The sequence below is a fragment of the Phocoena sinus genome, chromosome 9 (genome assembly GCF_008692025.1).
Source record: "Phocoena sinus isolate mPhoSin1 chromosome 9, mPhoSin1.pri, whole genome shotgun sequence".
Lineage (NCBI taxonomy): Eukaryota > Metazoa > Chordata > Mammalia > Artiodactyla > Phocoenidae > Phocoena > Phocoena sinus.
Window position 1 is genome coordinate 76,180,434 of NC_045771.1, and position 13,371 is coordinate 76,193,804.

Sequence of the window (13,371 nt, forward strand, 5' to 3'; positions counted from 1 at the left end):
ACAACTTGTTCTCTGCTAGCAAAGAGCCCAACATAGCTTGGAGGAAGATTTCAATTTGCTCCTCCCCCCCCACCCCACAATCCACAAACAACACCACACCAATTTTTTTTTTAGAACACTTCAGTGATTGATTTCTCCTTCAGCAAACTCAATGACCTGAGACAAAAAACTTATATCCTATTTTCTTCTACCTACCCTATCCATCCCTCCTAACACCCCAACCCCCGTAAAATCCAGCAAACTATGAAAAAAAATTTTTTAATCTATTACAGAGTTGAAAACGTTTCCAACCAAGAAATGTGTGTGAACACTGACCATTCGTCTATACCACGCTCTGTTCTGTGTCTTTGATGACAACACGGGAGAAGACACAGCCCCTGGCCCCTAAATTTTAGAGTCCGATGGGAGAATAGAAACAAGTCAGAAGGCAATTAAAATATCAAGTGCTGAGTGGTGCTATAGTGCTAAGTATAAGAGAAATATAGGGGACACACCTAATCCAGGTATGGCAGAAAAATATAAGGCTTTGTGGAAGAAACGACATCTGAGTTAAAGGCTAATAATGGGAATTAAGAAAAACAGAAAGAACCAAATGGATTATAGGCAGAGAAAACATGTACGCAAAAGCCCTGAAACTAAGAGGGTGATGGGGTTGAGGGAAAGTAAAGTTAACTTCACTATAGCAGAACCAAAGGATGAAAATTTCAGCCAAAGGGCAAAATCCATTGAAGAAGTTTATTAATTCATAATAAACTATGGGGCAAGGCACCTGTGTTATCTGCTGGTTCTCATGGTGAACCTGAAAGGACCATACTGTTAACCTCTTTTCCACAGATGGGAAAAAGGCTCCGTATGGTTGAGTCACCTTTGCACAAAGCCCCCTGTCTTCCTATCCATCTTTCTGGGGCTTGATGTTCAGACACGGAAGCCCCATCACCTCTTCCTTATATTCTATGAAAACACATCTTCAAATTTATGCGGAGAATAAACAAAGCACTGGAAACCTTTAGTGAAAATGCATGCAGCAGATCCAGCCCTAGCACATAGTAGGGACGCAAATAAGTTCAATAAAGGCTTATAACAAGAGAAGCAGAGGCAAGGAGGCGCTAGACTCTGCAGCTCAGGGAAGAGAGATAAAAATGACCCTAGGTCCACAGTTTTGTGGGCTGGACAAGGTCAAGCCTGAGCTGGAGCACGCACCAGTATCACCTTGAATCTGATGTTGGACTGCAGCTATCTTTTCCGTTATGTACGAAAAGGCATCAGTTATTCACCAACACGTACCTCCTTCTTCCTCATTTTCTGACAGGAATGGCACATCTGCTGTGCAAAATGACAAGCTGTACTCTGAATAGAAATCTCGCTAGGTTTTGAAGAGCTTAATCTTCATGTGTTTCCCTGTGATTACAGTCTCCACTCTTGAGATCATGGCCCTACCATTTATTTGACATGTGAGAGCTGACTGCAGTGTGGTCCTACTATGGCAGTCTGAATAATGGTTCCAAATATGTCTACTTCCTAATCCCTGAAACCTGTGAATGTTACCTCACATGACAAACGAGACTCTGCAGATGTGATTAAATTAAGGATCTTGAGCTAAGAGGTTATCCCCCATTATCCAAGCGGGCTGGATGTTATCACAAGGGTCCTTATAAAAGGGGCACTAGAGGAATCAAAGTCAGAGAGCAAGCCACGTGACAACACAAGTAGAGATCGGAGTGATGCACTGTGAACCTGGAGGAGAGGCTACAAGGCAGGAAATACAGGCAGCCTCTAAAAACTGGAAAAGGCAAGTAAATGAATTCTCCTCCACACCTCCAGAAGGTTCCAGCCCCGCCAACACCTTGACCTCTGAGACTGACTTCAGACTTCTGGCTTCTTGAACTGTAAGGAAGTAAAATTCTCTTGTTTTAAGCCACCAAGTTTGTGGTAATTTCTTACAGCAGCAAGAGGAAACTAATATACCTACATTTATGTGAGCATGTAAAACAAATCTTCTGTGCCAGCAATACCCCCTGAATTGCTTTAAAATAGTCCAAAAAACCAACAAAATTAGGGGATATCGATTAAACAAGAATACTGATAATCTTTAAAGCTGGGTACGTGGGGGTTCATTATACTATTTTCTCTATATGTGTATATTTGGAAACTTTCAAACTACAGAATTTTAAAAGTCACTTTAAAATTCCTAAGGAAGAAGACATACAGATGGCCAAAAAGCACATGAAAAGATGCTCAACATGACTAATTATTAGAGTAATACAAATCAACGCTACAGTGAGGGGCTTCCCTGGTGGTGCAGTGGTTGAGAGTCCACCTGCCGATGCAGGGGACGCGGGTTCGTGCCCCGGTCCGGGAAGATCCCACATGCCGCGGTGAGCCATGGCGCTGAGCCTGCGCGTCCGGAGCCTGTGCTCCGCAACGGGAGAGACCGCGGCAGTGAGAGGCCCACGTACCGCAAAAAAAAAAAAAAGCTACAATGAGGTATCACCTCACACCAGTCGGAATGGCCATCATCAAAAAGTCTACAAACGATAAATGCTGGAGAGGGTGTGGAGAAGAGGGAACCCTCGTGTACTGTTGGTGGGAATGTAAATTGGTACAGGCACTATGGAGAGCAGTATGGACGTTCCTTAAAAAACTAAAAATAGAACTACCATATGATCTAGGAATCCCACTCCTGGAATGTATCTGGAGAAAACCATACTTCGAAAAGATACATGCACCCCAATTTTCATTGCAGCACTATTTACATTAGCCAAGACATGGAAGCAATCTAAAAGTCCATCGACAGAGGAATGGATAAAGAAGATGTGATACATATATACAATGGGGTATTAGCCACAAAAAAGAATAAAATACTGCTATTTGCAGCAACATGGATGGACCTAGAGATTACAATACTAAGTGAGGTAAGTCAGAGAAAGACACATATCATATGGTATCACTTATATGTGGAATATAAAAATAAAATGATACAAATGAACTTATTTACAAAACAGAAACAGACTTCAAAAACAAGTGTCGGGGGAGGGATAAATTAGGAGTTTGGGATTAACATATACACACTACTATATATAAAATAATCAACAAGGACCTACTGTATAGCACAGGGAACTCTGTTCAATATTCTGTAATAACCTATATGGGAAAAGAATCTGAAAAAGAATGGGCATATGTATATGTATAACTGAATCACTTAGCTGTACACCTGAAACTAACACAACACTGTAAATCAACTACACTCCAATATAAAATAAAAGTTAAACAAAAAATTCAGCTATAAAATAAATTTCCTAAAGAAGATACCACATGTTGACACCTTCCCCAACATCTTTGTCATCTCAGGATGCTGTAACAAATACCAAAGACTGGATGGCTTAAACAACAGAAATTTATTTCTCACAGTTCTAGAGGCTGGAAGTCTAAGATCAGGGTGCCAGCCTGGTTGAGTTCTTGGTGAGGGCCCTCGTCCTGATTTATAGACAGTCACTTTCTTGCTATATTCTCACATGGCAGAGAGAAAGCATCTCTTGTGTCTCTTCTTATAAGGGCACTAATCCCATTCATAGGGCTCTACTCTCATGACCTAATTACCTCCCAAAGGCTCCACCTTCTAATACCATCACATTGGGGATTAGGGCTTCAACATATAAGTTCTGGGGAGACAAACATTCAGTCCACAGCACCCACTAAGGCCAGATGAACCAGTCTTCCCCCCAACATTGGAACAAATTGTTATTTCTTTAGTTAAACACCATATCAGATTACTGACTGGTGGTTATGGAACACGTGACAAAAAGTATACACCTTTAAACATGTTCTCAGTGTGTATGAGAGGCACATGGGAACTGACCAACTGAAAAAGCATTCATGTCTCCTGTATCCCATCTCTCTAGGATGGAGGATCATGGAACAAGACAATGTTCAAAAATTCTCCACCCGAATTATTCTATTGCTTTTTTGGCTGATCATACATAGGTAAATCTATCTAAGATGATGAACACATCTCAACTCTGTAGAACTCAAAAAACAAAATGTATCTGAGCTATATCTGAACAGGTGGTTTTGGTCTCAGAGAGCCTCAGCTGACTGTGTCCTGCTCCTCAGGATACACATCTTGAGAGCTGGTGCTGTCAACAGAGCTTTCCTAAAGCATACCACTACCTCTGCCACACAGCTATCACAACCACAGGGGGCTGTTCCAACTAGGCTGACCCAGCCTTACAAAGCAAGATAGGCAATAGAATCATGTCCTTCCACCAAACTGCACTTGCTACATGCACCAAAAATTGTAAGAAACACCTCAAGGCCCAAGCATTTCCAGTTCACTCGAGAACAAATTCAATACCCACCTCATGACTCTGTGCCTGGGTCCACCCCATAGGCACTTACACAAACACAGGCCAAAGCCAATTGTATGCATCACAGCAGAAGGACCGCATGTGAAGAGGCAGCCGGAGGAGGGAAGGTATTCAGGATGCTATCAAAACTCAGATTTTTAACTCACACTGGAAGGACGGTCCCTACACAAATCAGACAACTGTTCTGCTGTTCCAGAGTAACCCAAAAGTAGGAAGAACAAGCTGGTCACATTTAAGATTCAGTCACTGTGCCAAAAGCATCCAATCTCTCAGGGAGAGACTTTCAGTCTCCCCACAGATTCTCAGGAGAAGCAGGTGCAGGCCCCCTGCTGAGGGTGTTCTGCCATCAGCATCACCAATGTGAACTGCTTGTGGCATTTTATGATCCAGGACCCTTCTCGGCTCGTTATAAGAATTATTTTCAATCACTAAGGCTCTTCACAGTATGAAAAACATTGCAGGAAGTCTTCTGAAATTAAGGTTGGAAAAGTCACTGCTTCTCTGTGGAAGTGCATGGAGAAAACACAGTGGATTTTACGTATATAAAGCTAACGAGGAATCAAAACCAGTTTGAGATGTGCCTGTTAACTACACTGCAAATTTCTGTCATGGAATAAAAAAGCATCCCTGATAGTGAAGGCAGTTAAGTTCACTTCCATCATTAAACAAGAGTTTTTGTAAAAAGTAATATTTATGGACAACAAAGGAGGTGTTGGGAATAAAACATTTGAGCATTTGGCTAGGGAGAATGCAACTATAATCTTCCAAGATGGACTTCCCTGGTGGTAAAGAATCCACCTGCCAATGCACGGGACACAGGTTTGATCCCTAGTCTGGGAAGATCACACATGCCTTGGAGCAACTAAGCCCGTGCGCCAGAACTACTGAGCTTGCGCTCTAGAGCCCACGCGCCACAACTACTGAAGCCCACGCGCCACAACTACTGAAGCCCACACGCCTAGAGCCCGTGCTCTGCAACAAGAGAAGCCACCACAATGAGAAGCCCGCACACCGCAGCGAAGAGTAGCCCCCACTCGCCACAACTAGAGAAACCCCATGTGCAGTAACAAAGACCCAAGCAGCCCAAAATTTTAAAAAATAAGATAAATTTATTTTTTAAAAAATCTTCCAAGAGGAAGAATTTTTCAGATACATACATTCACTTTGGGTGACTTCAGGGAAAGAAAGACTGAGATAAAGAGACCACTCCGTGGCAAGGTAGGTTCAGAAGTAGAGATTAAACATTTAGAAATTTTTATGGGAAATTCCCTGACAGTCCAGTGGTTAGGACTCAGGACTTGGTGCTTTCACTGCCAAGGGCACGGGTTCAATCCCTGGTCAGGGAACTAAGATCCCACAAGCTGCACGGTGCGGGGGGGGGGAAGGGAAAAGAGAGAGCGAGAGAAAGAAAGAGAAAGTGAGAGAGACAGAGAAAGGGAGAAAGAAAGAGAGAAAGAGAAAAAGAAAGGAAGGAAGAAAGAAAGAGGGAGGGACAGAGAGAGGGAGGGAGGGAGAAAGAGAGAGAAAGGAAGAAATTTTTATGGCAGATTGCCAGGAATTTTATGTCTGCTAAATCTAAGAATAAAGACCAGGACTTGTGTTTTTTTTTTTTTTTTTTTTTTTTTTTTGCGGTACGCGGGCCTCTCACTGTTGTGGCCTCTCCCGTTGCGGAGCACAGGCTCCGGACGCGCAGGCTCAGCGGCCATGGCTCACGGGCCCAGCCGCTCCGCGGCATGTGGGATCTTCCCGGACCGGGGCACGAACCCGTGTCCCCTGCTTCCGCAGGCGGACTCTCAACCACTGCGCCACCAGGGAAGCCCCAGGACTTGTGTTTTTGACTGACTTTAGAATTTTATTTTTCTAACAAATTTTGCATTTTATAAAATGTCAGTGATTGATTAGAAATTTAAAAAACCTCATCCTTGGGACTTATCTGGCAGTCCAGTGGTTAAGACTCCACGCTCCCAATGTAGGGGACCTGTGCTCGATCCCCGGTTGGGGAACGAAGATCCCACATACCACACAGTGTGGCCAAAATACAAAACAATAAAACAAACAAACAGAAAACTCATCCTTCCATGAAGCTGGGGAAGGAATAACCTAGAGCAGTAATTCTCAATGGAGAAAACCTGACCACTTCGGGGGTGGTTTTAGAAAACTGTGGGTCCTTTGGGGTGGGGGAAGAGGGCCTCACGAACACTGGACAGGCAGAGACCAGATATGTCACACATCCTGATTTGTGCAGGACAGCCTCACACAGCAGAGGCACCCCAGCCCTGCACAGCTCTTCAAGGTCCTTGACATATATATACATTAAAAGCCCATTTTTTCTGAGCATATACCCTTAGTATTTATTGCTCAGTTTTAATATGTATTCTATCTTCCAAGACTGCAACCACCATGTAAATCAATACACAATTATATTTTGACCTGCTTATCACCACTATAGAAAACCACTTAACTGAGAGCAACACGGCGTTGAGTCACCCATGTCATACCTGTATATTATTAGCACCAGTACTGGTCTGCTGAGGATTATTCTATAATAATACAAGTACCGTACAAGTACTTGATCATTTCACTGTGCCTCAAGCTCTGGTCATGCCCAAGTGTTTATGTACCGAAAAATTATTTTGTATAAACGAATTCCCTTTTATTTCTTCTTTCTGGTATGTCTAGGACATTATATTGATTTTTAAATTTTAATTTTAAAAATTTAAATACATATATAATTATATTTTCTGTGAATTTCACTTCAGGACTGTAATTGGGACATTAGAAAATGTTTGTTAAAAAGAGGATGCAGGGGAATTCCCTCGTGTTCCAGTGGTTAAGCCTCGGGCTTTCACTGCCATCGACCCAGTTTCAATCCCTGATCAGGGAACTAAGATCCCACAGGCCGTACGGTGCGGCCAAAAAAAATAAAATAAGCAATAAAACCAAGCAAGCTAACAACCAAAAAGAGGGTGCAGGTCTGAGAGTTGAAAATGCAAGTCTCTTTATTTAAATATCTCAGTGTTCATTATAGGTCACACATAGTAAGAAATTATAGTATATCTAAATAAAAACATACTGATGAAGTTAGTGTTGCAAGTCATAAATAGACTTGCAGGGGAAGTGAGAGGTCACGTTCTTATTTTTACATATGAGATGACAAAACTACTGCAGTTTAAAAAGGGGGCTTTAGGGTCAGGTTGCCAGGTCTGAATCCCACTCATCCAATGTTAGCTGTAAAACCTAGGCAAGTCTCTCCATTTCTCAGCTACCTCCCCTCCACCCCCTAAAGTCAGGATAGCACTATTTCCTTTCAATATCTAGGGTTGACTGGATGAATCAAATGAGACTCCTTCTGAAGAGTTTAGCATCCTGCCCTGCCATGGTCAGGACTCCCCACGTGTAGGCTATTAAGTTGATCTAAAACTTAAAGGCAGAGTAGTAAAGAAAAGAGGGGAATAAGAGCTAGGAATGTAACTGTGAGCCTAAAAATGAGTGAAAATGGACAAATCAAATATAGGACTTGTTAAAAAGAAAAAAGACTGAAGTATCAATTCACTACCATCAATCAATCCAACTAAGCTAATTAAACGATTTTAAGTCTTTTTACACATACTTGTACACAGAGGAAGTGTGACACAGAACAACATTAGACCAAGAAAGAATCTACCAAGATGAACACTGATCTCTATTTGGGTTATGGTCATGTTCTGAAAAGCATCATATGACTTCATCGGTTCAACTAATACTTAACTGAACACCTCCTTTTGTGTGTAAGAACCAACAACTGAGGAATCCTGAGAAGATGTCAGTACATGTATACTACACATCTAGGGAAGACCCCAGAAAATTACAGCCTTTCTCATCCCCACATGAGAGTAACTCTAAATAGTAAGACTGTATTTTTGGGTAAGACCAAGTAGGCCATTCAGCAATACAAAAATACAAAGGGGAAAAAATACCTCGAGTACTGAGGCAACCCTGCCTCTCTGGTTGCCAATACTAAAATTAGAAACAGGATTAAGAGTGCCCTGCCATTCCCAGTTGGTTTACTGTTCTAAACCCCTTCCTGGGGACTTCTCCCTCCCCCACGTTAACCCTGAGTATTTTGTTCATTCATGTCAGAGGTGGAAAGCAATAGGAAAAGAGCGAAAAGTGAAGGCTTTTATACATTTAAATGTGAAATTCTCTCTCTTTTAGCCTTACACACACATCTCCAGTACTGGATCACATGGACAGTTTGAATACAAGCTTCTTTTTTGTAAATGATAGCTAAGTGCCTGCTCAGCCTTAATTCAACCAAGGGTTACCTATGAGAAGAGGAAAAAAAAAAAAAAACCCTTAAAGCAAGTTACTTAATAGTTACTCTATTCTTAAGAAATAAATGATTCAATATCATTTATTTCTCAAGAGATAATTTAACCTCTTGAAATTTCAAAGTAACAAGAAAACTATAAACTGAGTGGGGATAGTCTACCCTGTTTCTCCCACGGAATGAGGATAAAATCTGGACAGAATGTATGACGCAGCTATTTGAAGACTCTGAAAAGTATATAAGGGACTTCCCTGGTGGCACAGTGGTTAAGAATCCGCCTGCCAATGCAGGGGACACGGGTTCCAGCCCTGGTCCAGAAAGACCCCACATGCCGTGGAGCAACTAAGCCCGTGCACAACTACTGAGCCTGCACTCTAGAGCCCGCGAGCCACAACTACTGAAGCCCACGCGCCTAGAGCCCATGCTCCACAGCAAGAGAAGCCACCACACAATGGGAAGCCCGCACACCGCAACGAAGACCCAACGCAGCCAAAAATAAACTTAAAAATAAATAAATTTATGTTTTAAAAAAAAGAAAAGTAGATGATAGCAGGTGGAGCGGGGAATTTAAAGTACCACCAAACGTGAGATGATTTATTCTGCCCTTCTTCCCTCTGGTATGCCCCAGCCTGGACTTGGGGCAGTTTAAAACTTGGAAATTGGGGCTTCCCTGGTGGCGCAGTGGTTGAGAGTCCGCCTGCCCATGCAGGGGACACGGGTTCGTGCCCCGGTCCAGGGCCCGTGAGCCATGGCCGCTGAGCCTGCGCATCCGGAGCCTGTGCTCTGCAATGGGAGAGGCCACAACAGTAAGAGGCCTGCGTACCGCAAACAAACAAACAAACGAACAAAAAAATAAACACTTGGAAATTGTTACTGAGCACAGACAGAACTGGAGGAGAAGTCCTGTAGCTCTGGCTTGAAGAGCAGGAAAGGGGTACCTAAAACTCTGATGAAGGGGAAGAACCATGGTTCCAATGGGGTGGGTTGAATCCTATTGCTTTTTTGCCCCTGTCTTCCTGCCACTTAGCCCCAGACATGACTGCAGCCATGAGAAGTGCACAACCAAGCAGGGTAACCAAGGCCCTATCTTTTCTGGCTGAAAAACCAGAAAGAGAAGCCCTTGAGAATCAAAGTACTAATCGGATCATGCAAAGGGAGGAGCTCAGGAAAGCAACTGCATGAAGCTGTTTAGGAAATCCTGGGTTTAGCTCCAATATGCACATGCTTGCATCATAAAACAAACAGCATACCCAAGACTTTGAGAGCAGAACCATGGGAGAGATCATCACCCAGGTCCCAACTGGCCACCCACTGAGTGCTACTACACACAGGAGACAGATCCAAAGAGTACTTCAAAGGCTTCAAAAATGAAGTGAAATTGGAACCATAATCCACAGAAGGCTGGCTGCAACTTGCAGCCTGAAGCCAATTGGGTCAAACTGTATTCTAAAATGAAATTATCAACATTCTCCATAGGGTTTGAACCAAGATCCAGAGTCTCATAATATTATATTCATAATGTTCAAGGTACAATCCAAAATTACTTATATAAAGAGCTAGGAAAATCTCAACTCATAGGGGATGAGGCAATCAACAAATGCAAATGCCAAGAATGACAAAGATGTTGGAATTATCTGACAGACTTTGAAGAAACTATTATAAAAATGTTCCACAAAGGGTGAGCACTCTTGAAAGAACAGAAAGAAAATGTCCAAGAAACAGTAGGTATAAAAAATAAAAATTTAGAACCAAAACACAATAACCCTAAATAAACTCACTGGATGAACAAAATAGCAGACTGGAAACAACAAAGGAAATTGTCACTGCTCACGAAGACAGATCAATAGCAATTATTCAATCTGAACAACTGAGAGAAAAAATGCACAGAGGCTCAAAGCCCTGTGGGAAAATACCAAAAGCCTAATTTACGTTATATCGGTATCTCAGAAAGACAGGAAAAAAGAAAAATATTTGCTGAACGTATCTTTGAATAAATGGTTACTGAAGTGCTCACTTCGGCAGCACATATACTAAAAATTGGAACAATACAGACAAGATTAGCACGGCCCCTGCTCAAGAATGACACACAAATCCGTGAAGCGTTCCATATTTCCTAAAGACCTAAATGTAAGGCCAGACACTATAAAACTCTTAGAGGAAAACATAGGCAGAACACTCTATGACATAAATCACAGCAAGATCCTTTCTGGCCCACCTCCTAGAGAAATGGAAATAAAAACAAAAATAAACAAATGCGACCTAATGAAACTTAAAAGCTTTTGCATAGCAAAGGAAACCATAAACAAGATGAAAAGACAACCCTCAGAATGGGAGAAAATATTTGCAAACAAAGCAACTGACAAAGGATTAATCTCCAAACTTTACATGCAGCTCATGCAGCTCAGTATCAAAACAACAAACAACCCAATCCAAAAATGGGCAGAAGACCTAAACAGACATTTCTCCAAAGAAGTTATACAGATTGCCAACAAACACATGAAAGGATGCTCAACATCACTGATCATTAGAGAAATGCAAATCAAAACTACAATGAGCTATCACCTCACAATGGTCAGAATGGCCATCATCAAAAATTGTACGAACAGTAAATGCTGGAGAGGGTGTGGAGAAAAGGGAACCCTCCTGCACTGTTGGTAGGAATGTAAATTGATACAGCCACTATGGAGAACAGTATGGAGGTTCCTTAAAAAACTAAATATAAAACGACCATATAACCCAGCAATCCCACTATTGCGCATATACCCTGAGAAAACCATAATTCACAAAAATAGTCATGTACCACAATGTTCATTGCAGCACTATGTACAATAGCCAGGACACGGAAGCTACCTAAGTGTCCATCATCAGATGAATGGATAAAGAAGATGTGGCACATATATACAATGGAATATTGTTCAGCCATAAAAAGAAATAAAATTGAGTTATTTGAAGTGAGGTGGATGGACCCAGAGTCTGTCATACAGAGTGAAGTAAGTCAGAAAGAGAAAGACAAATACGGTATGCTAACACATATATATGGAGCCTAAAAAAAAAAAGGCTCTCATGAGCCTAGGGGCAGGACAGGTGTAAAGATGCAGACGTAGAGAATGGACTTGAGGACACGGGGAGGGGGAAGGGTAAGCTGGGACAAAGTGAGAGAGTGGCATGGACTTATATATACTACCAAATGTAAAACAGATAGCTAGTGGGAAGCAGCTGCATAGCACAGGGAGATCAGCTCAGTGCTTTGTGACCACCTAGAGGGGTGGGATAGGGAGGGTGGGAGGCAGATGCAAGAGGGAGGGGATATGGGGATATATGTATGCATATAGCTGATTCACTTTGTTATACAGCAGAAACTAACACAACATTGTAAAGCAATTATACATCAATAAAGATGTTAAAAAATATATATGGTTACTGAAGATTCTCCAAATTTGGCAAAAGATATAAACCTATAGATTGAAGAAGTTCAATGAACCCCTGTGAGATAATAGAAAATACATATATTGGTCTCCCAGCTGCAACCCCTCCTCTTCCTGGCACAGAACTCCTAAAATTCTTGTAATTTCCTAAGTGATAAGAGCACTAGGTGTATCTCCCGTTCTACTGAGGAAACTCTAGGTACATTCTTGGATGGCTCCTGGCTGGGAGCTGGTCACCAGAAAGATCAAGTCATGATCAGAAGCCTGGAATTTTCAGCGTCATGCCCTGTCCTCCAGAGAGGGGAGAGGCGCTGGAAATGGAGTTAATAATTGATCATGCCTACAAGAAGAAGCCTCCATAAAATCCCAAGAGTAGCAGGTTCACAGAGCTTAAAGGTGAGTGAACACATCCACACAGGGAGGGTGATGTACCCCAACTCCACAGGGACAGAAGCTCCTGCACTCAGGACTCTCCCAGACCTCGCCTTATATATATTTCATCCGACTGATTATCTGTATTTTTTATTATATCCTTTAATAAACTGGTAAATGTAAGTAAATGTTGCCCTCAGTTTTGTAAGCCACTCTAGCAAATCAGTCAAACCCAAGGAGCGAGGTCTTTGGAACCTTCTATCTATAGCTGGTTGGTCAGAAGCACAGGTGATGATAACCCAGGCTTGTGACTGACACGTGCAAGGCGAGGGCAGGATGTCGTCTTCTGGGACTACTGAGACTACAGGCCCTTAACCTGTGGGACCTAACATTATCTCCAGGTAGAAAGTGTTAAAAATTCAGTTAAAACTGTAGGACGCCCAGCTGGTGTTGCAGAGAATTGCTTGTTGAAGGGAAACATCGCCACACATTGGGTGACCAGAGTGACAGAAGTGAAGTGTTCTGAGTAATAAAGGAGACACACAGGAAGAAAAAACACATAATAGGAAAGAACTGGGTTTCTCCCGACACAGGAGGAAAACTGGGTTCTTTCCCTTTACAACCTCAAACAAGATAAACCCAAAGAAATCTATCTCCAGACATATCATAAACTAACTGTTGAAAATCAAAGACAAAGAAAAACCTTGAAAGCAGCCAGAGAAAAATAACACATTACTTACCGGAAAGTGGTTCTCAACTGGGGATGTTGTCCCCAAGAGGATATTTGACAATGTCTGTTGACATTGTTGATAATCACAACTTGGGCAGGCAGGGAGCTGCTGGTATCTAGTAGGTAGAGACTAGAAAAAACTTAAAAGAAACACTCTACCCAACATGAAAC

General features: G+C 42.1%; 1 protein-coding gene and 1 non-coding gene across 2 annotated transcripts in view; one reads left to right on the top strand and one right to left on the bottom strand.

Annotated features, from left to right (window-relative positions):
• The window catches only part of IGF2BP3 (insulin like growth factor 2 mRNA binding protein 3), a 141,039-nt gene that overhangs the window by 68,963 nt on the left and 58,705 nt on the right, over positions 1–13,371 (bottom strand).
• Positions 10,680–10,787, top strand: LOC116759950. The gene has a single exon (XR_004351610.1). It is a non-coding gene; the product is annotated as a U6 spliceosomal RNA (small nuclear RNA).